The sequence below is a fragment of the Alligator sinensis genome, unplaced genomic scaffold (assembly GCF_000455745.1).
Source record: "Alligator sinensis unplaced genomic scaffold, ASM45574v1 scaffold223_1, whole genome shotgun sequence".
In the NCBI taxonomy this organism is placed as follows: Eukaryota; Metazoa; Chordata; order Crocodylia; family Alligatoridae; genus Alligator; species Alligator sinensis.
Genome location: NW_005841936.1, coordinates 3,657,907 through 3,668,779, shown reverse-complemented (window position 1 = coordinate 3,668,779; position 10,873 = coordinate 3,657,907).

Genomic DNA, 10,873 nt, shown 5'->3' with positions numbered 1-10,873 from the left:
CTACACACAATAGTACTATCTTCATTACAGTTTAGTAATGTGAAAGGGAAAGCTAAAATACCTCAAATCTTTCCCCTTTCATTTACCGAGCATTTAAATAGTACTCAAAGTGAGTAGCCTTTCCAAAAGGAATGGTCAAAGGAGTCTGCTGGAACAACAGGAACAGGATGATGGTTTAAGGCAATGGTGGCCGAACTTTTCGGTAGGTGTGCCACCAGTTAAGCCCTGCCTCCTTACCAAGTGAAGCTTTGATCCACACCCCATCTCCAATCTCCCATTCTGCTCTCTGGCCAATCTGCCATTCTACTCCCTCCCTCATCTGCCACATGCCAAACACAGTAAATGCCTGTGCCAGTTGTGGCATGTAGATTGTAGGTTACTCATCCCTGGTTTAAGACCTCCTAAATATGATTACAGGGCTAGGAAATGAGAATATACTTAATTTCTGAAGGCTGAAAGCAAATCCAAACTAAAGGAAAATGTCGTTAGTTAAAGTGAGGTGAAGACTTAGTGAAGACTTATCCACAAGAAGGCAGTATTACTACATAAAGAGCACTGAAAAATTTGGACACATTTATGTCAAAGCAGTGGTTTAGCATCTACAGTCATGTAATATTGTCTAGATTTTGAAGACCTGACCAAGGACTAAAATGAACATGTGGATACAGCACTGATATGTACGTTAATGATATGATATACTGTTGAGATATGGGTATATTTTTTCAGTGTACTATTCTAGCACTAATACTGAATATCCTGCATAAGCAAGGGGGGATCACCATCTAGCCTAATGTCTATGTGCCAAAAGTACCAATATATACAATAGAAGAATACTTTTCTGCCTCTTAGGGATGTTGTAAAGTAAACTCAAAGATTACAGTGATGGGCCAATATATGCACCTAGATGATGCATTAAGATGTTTGAAGCAGTCGGTAGGGGACTGGATAACATCTGGACTCCAAGGACTGCCTGTGCATGGGCTTAGTTAAACTGCTGTTCACTAATGTTTTAATAAAGTTGAAGCCTTTTTAATTCTAACATGTCTATCCTCATCCAAGCATGCACTTGGCAAATAATCAATCTGACTGTCACAGGGTGCTTTTTTGTGTTCCTTGAACTCAAAAACTGCTTTGAAGTTTAAAATGAAAGTTGGGAGACTTAAATTAATGATGTGGACTAAATCCTTTTGCTGGAGAAGTAACGGGATTGAGGAAGGAAGGGAGACATGGACACTACTCATACCTTTTCCCTTTGTACTTTAAAAATAAGAAAGTTAATAAGGTCTGAAAATCAGCTATGACAAAAATGACAAATGCACTGTACTGTTTGTTCTAAAGACACTGAGTACTTAAACAATTTATTGTACATGTGGAACCTCTGGATCTTTAAAAGAAACCTTGAAAAGGGCCAACTGGATTCAGTAGAGCCTAAAGGGGTGTGCGTGTGTGTGCGTGTGTGCGTGCGCGTGTATGTGCATGTTAAAAATGGCAAACAGCTCAAAGGTAAGAGATTACCCTATTTTAGAGGGACTTACCTCTAAATTAATAAAGGGTTATTTATTTTTCATTTATTATGAATTTATTTATTTACTGTGAGCTTATTGTCAGTCATTTCACTGGCCTTATGAATCCTTTATAAAGGGGAAGGCTAGCCATGGTACTACCAAGACCCAAGAGAGTAAGTCTCATATGGGTTCTGCAGAGAGCCCATATAGGGCACATATACACTGAATACTCTGAAGAGCTAAATAGGTCTTAATGGTGCATGGACCTTGTGGTAGACCTCTGAATGGGTGTAATTCCATCCACAGAGAATGTAATTTTGGTCAAACTTTGTAAGCACAGTGCCACCAAACAGCATTAAAAAATCATTAAGACATAATATTACAAAATTTCCCTGAGACCTGATCAGGGGATAGTAGAAGTATTGCTTCTGAGGGAAGAGCTATTTTAAAATATTATGAAAGCTCCACAAAAACTCTGGTGATAGTTATTGTTAAATACACTCCATCAGAGCAACTCCATGAGAGATGTCCCTGACCACCTGCTGAAATACATGTCTCTGGACACACTTCACCAAAGGGTACTGGCAGACACTTTTTGCTAAATCAGTCTACCTTGGGCTCTAAAGCTAAGTACAGTTAAAAAGCCCAAGGCTGAACTGATTTAATCTTTGCTGAATAGTCTAAGATGTGTAGACTGAACTGATAAATGAGTGAACAGACATTCACGTTTGATTCTGGAAATATAGCCACATGTCTGCAGTGGTCCAGGCCAGAAGCTGGGGGACACTATTGCATGTGTACATGCTGGGCTAGAGCAGACAGTTTGGGCCAAGGCTAGCCTGCCCAACCTGTAAGGCGGGGGTGGGGGGGATGGGGAGGTTTGTGGGGAAGATACAAAGCTCCTGGGATGCTGGGGGCTGTGAATTAACTTGAACCTGGAGGGGATCTAGGACAGAAGTTCTATAAAATGATTTAACCTAAACCAGTTAAGTCTGATACTGCATCCATCCAGATTCATCTTAAATTGGTTTCGGTCATTTTGAAAACAGTTTTCGTGCACTGAAATTCTGTAGTGTTACAGATCTGAACTGGTTTCCGATGGCTTAAACCAGTTTATGTGTAATTTCCATACCTAGCTTAGCAAACCTAACTTCAGCTCATTTACTCTATTCACAGCATCTGATGAAGTGAACTTGGACTCATGAAAGCTTTTGCTTCCTCTCTCTCTCTCTCTCTATGTAAATATTACTTAGTCTATGAAAGTGCATATCTACCCTTCCTTCCAAATGACTTCAGACTAACACAGCTAACTACCTCTCTCTTGTATTGAGACAAAGTTTGCTGAAAGTTATGCTAGTTTCTTTTGTAAGGTGCTGTACTCTTTGCTAAATCATACACCCACAGAAGCAATTGATGCCTATACCAGTTTAGTTCCTTGGCATGGCTGCCACTGTCTACATAATAAAACAGTAGTAAAATAAATAATCCTACTTTATAAAATGACCTACTTCAGTGCTGAAGCAACATACTAACATTCAGCAAAATAAAAGCAATTCAGAAATATTGAAAACCATCTTCTCGCTGCTTAACAAACATCACCAGTCATAGAGGCAGTTAAAAAAAAAGAATAGGAAAGGGTAAAAGAAGGTAATGAATATAAGGTCAACAGTAGTCAACCTTTAAAGGTTAAGATACGTTTCTAAAAGTCATCTCAAATGGACAGGACTGATCTCATTCTCTGAGATGCATAATAACAAAAACTTAATTGCCCACTTAGGACATTGTAACAGGATCTCTAAACATTGCATGGCTAAGGACAAAACAAGATTCAAGGAGAAAATCTTAAAAACAGGAAAGGTCCACACCATTAGGGGCTTTAACAAACAAATCATACCCATATGTAATCAATCTACCAATTTCTAAGCAGCTGTTATAAAGAACACATATAATGAACAATGTGATCATGGTACCTCCTATCACCCAGTGTGCTGCTTCCTTTTGCAAGTACCAGAAAGTCTTTTTAAGACGACATTACAGCAATTAAGCATCACAGGGACATGCCAGTAGATGGGAATAAATAAGGGCACAGGTTTTTAAAAGGGATACATAAGGCTGCAGACAGAGTTAATTGCAGAATCTGAGAAACAGCTTTCAGTGGTAACGGTGTTGTTAAAAATGATGCCAAATTTCTTTATTTACATGATTCACTAACTTCAGAAAAGTGCCCACAATAAATCAGCAAAGAGAAAGAAAACATTTTTATCATTATGGTCTATGTATACCATTAAGGCTTCTATTTTTCTAAGGATGATGACAAGGTTGCCATGACACATTCAAGCAGTATTATTGTTTCTAGAGTAGAGATTGAACTTGTATAACCCTGGCCACATGGACTACACACTTTCAAATATGGACAAAGACAGCTAAAAAAGATGAAGAGACGCTACGGGCAAGTAGTCGTGGAGATAATTGATTTCTACCCAAAGAAGAAGGTGTATAGTACGAAAACAGGTTACTTCCCTCCCCTCTCGTTAATCACCATTCACTTTACATCCCTCCACCATTTCCACTTTACTACTCACCTTTGCTTTAAAGGCCCTTTTCCCCTATTATTCCAACTCCTATATGCTATTAAGATGTTAAACTCTCCACTTCCAGTACACCAAGAATACTACCATCATCCATTTAGTTTTCAAATAAGTACCTTCATGTTTTCTCTCCCCTATCACAGTCTTCTAAATACAAGAAATTTCTTAAAAACATCTACTAACCCTGCTTATTGCCCTTCTTCAAATCTCTCCTTAACATTTTCCTGTGTGATGTCTACAAAAACTTTACAATGGCTACCAAGTTAGTGTGCTGAAACCACTGCTTCTCATGGTGACCTGTTTGTCTTACAGTTACCTTGGGCTTCAAATGTGTTGAGACACACTGGTGAAGCAGTTGCCTTTCAATACTTGTAGCTATGTTGCATATCTTCTGAATAGCTTCTGACCATTTTCCTGATTTAGCTCTAGGACATGACTTAACACCCTGAGACTAAAGTCTTTTGTTAGCGGAGGTTGAAAAAGATCCAGAATCTGCAGGACAGGGGACTCTGGTTTGGTTGGCAAAGGGTAGGGGACCATTTGTGTATACCAGGGTATACCCAGGTATACCTTTTTGAATCATTGTACCCCACTGCAGCCAGCTGTGGAGCAGCATACCCTTGGCCGCTGAATGGGGAGATGGTGGCACATGGCAGGATGTGGAGTGGTGGCTGCTGCCGCGTGCAAGCTTCCCCCACCCCCTGCATCCAGCCAGGTGGGCAGTGCCTGCGCAGCAGCATGGGATCGTGTGTGGCAGCACTCCATCCCCGCTTGCCCACCCACCCAACCATGTACCCCATAGGGCCTTCTCGCGTACCCCACATTGAGAATCCCTGGTAAATCCACAGATTTACATTGAGAATCCCATTGAAATCCACAGATTTCTAAAGTCCGGTTTGCAAGTTACCTTGTACCATTACTCTTTGGGTTCAGATCCAACCAGCCTCCTTTCATATGCTGGATTTCTCCTGGTGCTTCTTCCTGGTACCAGAAGACTAGTGTTCAATAAATAATATATAGCAACCATTTTGCATTTGTCCTCATATTACACCAATGACTGACCAAAATGTAAAAGAGATTCAAATACTTCAGTGCAACAGCTGATATCATTTGAGACTGCACTCAAGCAGACATTTCAAAATATATATTTTAAGACCAGACATTACCCAATTGGGTTGGGCTCTGAACCAGAAATGCTTTTAAAGATAAGTTATTAACCTTGATATTATTTTCTGCTTTTTTAAGAGTAGCAATCTAATAATTTAGAGCAAGGTTCTTCTTAATCAATTAAATCACTATAAGAAAAATGACCCAGGGTCTGAGTACATTGCAAATTAGTGCAATATGTTCTGATACCAAACTGAGAATCATTGCTGCTATACATCTCAACTAGAACAGCAACTGGACTTTTTCCTCTTTTGATGCATAATCCCCATGTCTAAACTGTAATTGTTCAGACACATAATTAGTTATAGCAGTATCAATGTTTTATCTTTAATAGATGGGTTTTTCCATCCTCCTGTAGTAATTTCAGTGGTTTATTTTTTCTCTCTCTCTTTTCTCGTCTCTTTGTTTGCCCTGTACTTTTCCCAAACAACCTAGAAGTTCCCAAACAATCCACAACTTGCGTTGTGATGCCCTTTTCCTGTAAAATATAAAATAAAATAAAGACAAATATATTCTAAATGAGTTGCTGGCATATAATAAAATATATGCCAGCAACTCAATGTCGAACTAAATCTGTTGATTCAGTAGTTTCATTCCCAGCAGTGCCATCTATTGGGAAATGCATTAAAATAATTTGAACACTGTTTGATTACTAATATATATTTCAATTTGGATTGAGGAAAATACAATCGTTCCAAGGGGTGATCAAAGTGTACAGAGAGAGAAAAGTGTGTTAATTGTTAAAATTGAAAGGCTAAAACAATTTGACATCTCCAATTTTGAATCAATTCACTTTGTTAGAATAAAGGTAGAAAAATGGAGTTGAACAAAAATTCATATGCTGGCTGGACACTAAGAACGAAAAGAATGAACACTGATATTGACTTTATGGCATAATATAACCTACCTGATTCCTGAAATTCTTTCTTAACACTGGAGGTGATAATGACCCCCCCTCCCTTTTGATAGGTCTTGATTGTCCATTAATCAAACTTCTTTTCTTCTGCTAATTGTTTGTCTGTTCCTCCTGGGAATTTCTCCCCTCTCCAATTTCACAGCCCAACCCATGTTTTTAATAATTGCTGTGTCTGCTTCTGGCCTCAGACCTGATGAAGAATGTCTTGCAATCAAAAGCTTGTCTAACTTTATCATAACCATGCAGTTGATTCAATAAAAGATATCACCCCAAAAATCCATGCTTCTTGTAGAATAACAGAGACTTAGGAGCCTCCCGTGAAGAGGACATGGCAGGTGAGAGAATGGATGATTTCTTCAGAGCTTAGATTAACTACATCTTTATTTCATTTTGTAAGTGTCAAGTGCTATTTCACTATGTTTAGGGCTTGTTCTCTCTGCACACAACACCAAGAATACTAAGATTTGTATGAAAATGAAGATGATAGAACCCAGGCCAAAATGCTGTGGCTTCATACAAGTTATATTCTGAGAATGGTGACCAACCACAGAATTTACTAACAGGGGGCCAGAACTGAGTTCATATCAGTTTTCCATTAGAGCACAGGTTTTTTTCGCAGAAGCATTCTCCCTCAACAGAGGCAGCAATAAACTGCCAAAAAAGTCAAATCGCCTTTTGAAGTAGACAAACAATTCAAAATAAGATTGAATAATAAGAGCATAATTACTAGGGAGTATACAATAAAGAAAAATTGAAGGGATGCAAACTCTTATGCTTCAATTTAGAAGTCAAACTGTAACTGCAAAATTAAGAAGCAGCTCTCCCTTTTGGTAAGTTATTTCAGAGTCATCCAATCCAAGGTTTCCTTTACTCCTCCCTCTGATGCATTTGGTAGTAGCCACTCACAGGCTAGGGACAGCCATTACAGTTTAAATCAGGTGTGTCCAAGCTTTTTGAATGTGGGGCCGGATCATGAACTTTTTATCACCCAGTGGGCCGGCCAGCTACATTCAAAGACCTCACAGGAAGTGGTATCACATCAGGAAGTGATGTCATGTGACCTTTGACACCAATGAAGTTGCAGGAAGTGACAATGAAATGGGTCTAACCAGTTCAAAATTCTCCCTCTATAGCATCCACCTCTGCCACTGTTCAGGACAGGATACTGAGCTAGATGGACCATTGGGCTGACCAAGCATGGCACTTTTTATGCTCTTGTGTTCTTTGGCTGAGCTTCCAAACTATGGCTGAGATTTGCAAAAAGGGGTAGATAGGCATGTTACAAAGTTGTCATAAAAGATTTAGAGCCCTCTAAATCCCATTCATTTTGATGGAAGTTGGTCTTTTGACTCAGCTTTGAAAATCTCAGCCCAAGTTGCCAACCAAATAAGTAAAAATATATTTTGCATTTCTATGCAGTGCATCTATGTGGGGCTCTCCAAGCATTTTACCAACAGTAAATGAACCTCAGGACATCCCTGCTTTTCAGAAGAAATGTGGTGGTGAGGACATTCTGGGAACATCTCTCACACTCTGTGTGTGATCTGCTTCTACTGTCCTTGGACCACCCTAGAAAGGCCCTTACTGCCTCATTTCCAGTTCAGAGCAGGTAAAGTGTAAGTGGGTAGCAAGGGCTTATTTTTTGGCAGCAGGTTTGAGTGGCTTGAAGCTAGTGAAGATGTACCACAATTAGTCACTGACCAGAGTGGGAACACAGTTGTCCACATTTATTAACATGGCTCCAAGGCCCTGCACTGTCTCTACCTACATGTTGTTCTCATGTCCTCTTGCTTTCCTAAATCTCATGAGAGTAGAGGATTCCCATCATGCCTCCTGGACTGCCGTCACCGGATAGCTCTCCTTGTTCTAAGGTTGTTCTTCTGACTCTTTCATGGCCTCTTTTAGGGTGCATACTTAGAACTCTGGTTTTTCCTTCCCGCCCATTTTGCTGAATTGTGATTATTCCCACGGGGCATGAATTTAGTTCACTGGCTATGATTCTGCTTTCTCATATAGAGGCAATGACTCTCAGAAAGTATAGCATATTTTAGTAGGTTAAAAACATTTTGAACACCGGCTTCTGCTGTCCAGTGCTGACCCGGCCGGGCTCCTCCCATCCCCAGCAGCACGTGGGGGGGGCCCACCCCCGCGGGGGTTGCCCCCAGCCAGCAGAAGTGGCGGTGGAGCCGTGTGCTGCTCAGGACTGACAGGTGCAGGTAGGGGGAAAGTGCAGCTGAGCCCCTGCTGCTCCAGCTGGGTTCATCCTGTCCTGAGCGGCACATGGCTACTCCTCTTCCCACACGCACTGCATCAGCAACGTGAAGCTGACACAGTGCGTGTGGGAACCTTGTCCCTTCCCCAGCCCTTCAGCAGCCATTAGGAAGCTGCTGAGGGGCTGGGGGAGGGACAAGGGGTGGGAATGAAAGTAAACAGTGTTTATCTTCATTTCCTGTCACAGCACTGTGGGCCACAGAAAATGGCTTGGTGGGCCGCATGGCAGCCCGCAGGCCGTATGTTGGACAAGCCTGGTTTAAACGATCAGAAACTGGTTTAAACCTGTAACAGAACATAAATTCAGTGCACATAAATCAGTTTCAAAATGGCCAAAACTGGTTTAAGATAAACCTGGTTGAATGTAATAGCAGGCTTAACTGAGCAGAGTCAAACCCCTTCCTGGTTTAACTTAAGCCAGAGTCCTCCAGCATCTCAGATGCTTTGCAGCCCTGGGCAGGGCTGTACTTTCTGCTCCAGAGCAAGGACGGCCCCACCCCTCTGCTCTGTAGCCCAAGCAGGGGTGGGGCATGACCAGACACTGGCCTGCCATGGCCCTCAGGTGAAGGGGGCAGGGAGGGGTGTTATTCCCCTCTCTTCTCACAGGAGACCTCAGCTGGTGTCTGCCTGGCCAGGGGTGTAGCAGCCCGTCAGGCATTTCCTTCCCTCCCCTCACCTGGCGCAGTGGCAGGGGGTGGGGGGGAGTGACCAGCTGCTCCAGCAAACAGGGACAGAGGGGGGTTTATTTCTCCCCAACTTGTTCCACCCACACCACACTAGCCAGGCACAGAGCCAGCTGAGCATACAGATGGGAGAGCAGCTTCTGCCCATTGGCCCCTTCTACCTGTTGGACAGCAGGGCTTGTGCAGGCCCTGGCCCCCACAGTCATGCACAGAATGGGCTCACCCCCTCAGACCTGAGCCCTATACCTGCAGTTGCTGGGCACTGAGCAGGGTGTGCCCTCCTCACAGTTCCCTTACCTGGTGGCGGGGTTGAAGCACAACTCCATGTACCAGGTGCCAGGCGCTACCCCTGCAGCGTCCCTGCTGCTGGCGCTGTCACCCTGCCATCAGGGAAAGCCTGCCCTGTTCTTACATGTAGAAGCCACAGGGGCTGGGCAGGTGGACAGTGGTGGCAGCAAAGCAGTAGGGTTAGCACCCATGCCTGGTACATGGGACTGTGCTACACCTCTGCCTTCACCCCGACTTGCTGCAAACATGGCCAGATGCCATCCCAGCCCCGTTAAGGCTAAGGGATCAGAGAGAGGGTTAATTCCTCCCTCTATTCCCTCTCCCACCATTGATCAAAGCTGGGATTTGCCAGGCCTGGCTGCACCTCCATGACTTGCCCACAGCCAGGCAGGAAGGGAGTTAATTCCTCCCTCTCTCCCACTAGGGACCACTGGGGTTTGGCCACTGCCTCTGAGGCTTGCTTGCAGGCAGGGAGGGGGTTAATTCTGCAGTGGTCCTGGTCCCAGAGTGGGGGGAGGGGAAGAGGAGGCAGAGGAAGGAATTAACTTCCTCCCTGCCTGACTGTGGCCAAACCCCAGAGTTCCCCAGAAGCAGAGGGGGAAATAACCCCCTTTCCTGTCTTCTTGCCTAAGGAGCCCTGCCTGCTGGCCTCCAGCCATACCCTCACCCAGCAGCAGGTTATTCCCCCTCCCTCTGGCGTCTGGTGGAGGGGACAGAAGGGGGCTTATCCCGCTGCTTGCCCCATGCACACAGCAATCAGCAGTGGCAGTCATGGTTGGCAGACCCCACTGCAGTCCCCCAGGGGCAGAGAGGGGAATAACTCCCATCCCTGCCCGCTCTGCTTCCTCCCTCACTGCTGTACCAGCCATGCCTCACCACTGCAGCAGCGAAGGGGAGTGCCAGGCAGACCCCAGCTCGGGTCCATGCCAGTGGGACAGGGAAGGAGTAATCCTCCTCTGACCAGTTCACACCAGGCTACTGCTGGGATCTGGCCACAGTCCCCCCACCCCTCAGCTTCCCTGCAGCCGAGGGCCCGCTCTGGTGCCCCCCAGTTTCTGGCCTGAGCCTCTGCAGGCATGTACCTGCATTTCATGAATATAGGTTCACTTCCAAATTGGTTTAAGCTAGGCAGGTTAGACTAACCTGCAAAGATTGAATCGATTCACACTCCGGCTTTTTGAAATTGATTCACACTCCGGCTTTTTGAATGTCTGTCCCTAGCCTTACTGACAGCTAGCCAGACGATGTGGACCACTCGGGAACCAGCAGCAGGAAGGAGAGGAGTCAGGCACACGTGTGTCCCACACGCACGTGTGTCCCCTTAACCAAACTGACTGACCGGAGGAGGCGGCGGCAGCAGCAGAGGCAGAGGAATCGGCAGCGGGGGCAGCAACAGCTGATCCCCCGAAGGGAAGTGGGGCGGAGGGACCCGGCGCCGCTGAGCCGGATCTGGAG